This window comes from Galeopterus variegatus, unplaced genomic scaffold (assembly GCF_000696425.1).
Source record: "Galeopterus variegatus unplaced genomic scaffold, G_variegatus-3.0.2 Scaffold4980, whole genome shotgun sequence".
Classification (NCBI taxonomy): Eukaryota; Metazoa; Chordata; class Mammalia; order Dermoptera; family Cynocephalidae; genus Galeopterus; species Galeopterus variegatus.
The window spans coordinates 47,041-49,370 of NW_007731091.1; positions in this window are offsets into that span (position 1 = coordinate 47,041).

The window sequence follows — 2,330 nt, forward strand, 5'->3', positions numbered from 1 at the left end:
TCTTTGCATGTCTGGTAATTTTTCACTGGATGCCAGACATTGTGTCATTTCCCTTCCTTTAAGGATCACAGTCTTGTGATGCTCACTATCCTATATCACAAAACCAATGTTTTATATTTCCTGTTGGGTTTTTTAGTTACTTATGGTGAAAGGTTGAATTCTATTCTTGATATTCCATCACAAGTGGAAATGGAAGACCTTGCAACCTCTAACAAATTAATGTACCTGGGCATTAAGCATCAGTGTTTTTTAACATTACAAAAAGAGAGAAAACCAGGCATTATGTGCCTCTCAATGGGGAAATGCCACATCACCTATGACATAATCTTTCCAAAAAAAATCAACTCTGACTCTGATCAAGCCTCTAGACACAACTGTTAATTTACAAGAAATACAGAAGACAGAAGAACATCTTAAACTACACCACAAGGATACGATCAACAAAATCAAAATTGCAGGAAACTCTATAGGACAAACAATTACTTTTTTCAACTACATTACAAGAAAATAAAAGAGATAGAAAGCTACAGATTGAAAGAGACTTGAAAGATAGATCAACTTATGGTAATGGATGGACCTTGTCTGGGTCCTGATTCAAACAAACTGTAAAAAAAAAATTATGGCATTTATGAGACAATTGGAAATTTGAACTCAGACTAGATAGTGATAGTATTAAGGAGTTTCTATTAATTTTTAAGTGTGATGATGGTATTATTATTATTATGTTTTTCAAATGAGTCATTTTTTAGGGAAACATTCTCATAGATTTATAGGTGAAAGAATATGATGTTCAGTGTTTGCTTCAAACTAATACGGTGGGGGGGCAGGAGAATGGAGTTACAGATGAAATAAGATTGGTCACGAAGAGGTAATCGTAGAAGCTGGGTGATACATATAGACATAGATACAGACAGATATACATATATTTAAAATTTTCTATTATAAAAGATTTTTTTAAATTTTAAGAGTCACAAAATTGAGATACGCATTCTAAATCTGGCTCTGACATCATTCTTCTCTGTGCCTGTGGACTAATCATATCTCTTTAGGCCTCAGTTTTCTCCATAAAATATGAAATATAAAACCCATTTTAATAAACTTTCCATTATATTCACTTATGAGTTATGTGACATGAGAAAGTTACTTAGTCTTTTTAAGCTTTGGTTTCCTCATGTGAAAGGTAATGAAAATAGTAGCTAATCTTTAGGACTGTTGTGAGGTTTAAATTGGATGTTGTATGTTAAAGCCCTCATCATGGTGTCTGGCACAAAGTAAGCAGTCAATAAATATTATCTACTATCTGAACAAATATTATTATTATCTCTGGCTGAAATATCAATACATGAATTCTGTACATTTTTTTAAAGTGAGAATCCTCTATAGTTTATCATCCTTTTATCCCTTCCTTCCTCCATATCTTCTTTCTTTAGGATAAAGGCAAGAAAATATGAAACTTCCCCTCTAAAATTCTATGGTGCAGCATGCCCAATAGCACAAGCCAGGAGAGAAAGAGCTTGGCTCTCCTTCCCAGTGAGAGTCATTGCTGTGGGTCTGGAAAAACAGAGGCGCCACTTTCGTCATTTTCAGAATATAGTATGCAGCTGTTCTCTTGGTATGCCACACATCCTGAGGTTGCTCCCAAGGGCTAAAAACAGAGCTCAGGCGATCAGCCCAGCGTAGCCAAGCTCATTCTTTTTCAAGGTGGCCCCATTTCAAATAAAATGGGCCTTCTGTATGATCTTCCCTAACTCTTGGGTAGAAAAGAGCCCACCAGACTGTGAGCTCTTTGAGGGCAAGACTAGTTTATCTTTATAGTTTATGTTCCTAACAAAGCACTTGTGACAGAGCAGGTACTCAATAAAAGTTTGTTGAATGAAAGAATTAATTTCTCTTCTTTTGTTTTGTTTGGGATGGGGTAGGAATGGGAAAAGAACATTAATAGGCATACAAAGAACCAGCTGTTGGAGAAATCTTTCTAACAATTTTTGTCAGGTCAGGGAATACAAACTTGTTCACAAATCCCCATTCATTATATACTCTAAATATTCCTCCTTCTGAGCCTATACTCAAACTACTCCCTCTACCTGTTGTCTCTCTCTCTTTCTCTCTCGCTAGCTCGCTCTCTCACTCTTAATCTATACATCCTTCAAGACTTGGCTCAAATATCTCCTCTTCCATGAAGTCTTTCTCAATCTCTACTGCTGAAAGGGGAATCTTCATCTTGATTTCCTATAACGCTTTAGATATAGCTTGAGGCATTCATCATATTCTATCACGTGCTATAGTTAATTGTATAGGTTTCATAATTTTTATGGGATTAAGAGCAAGGG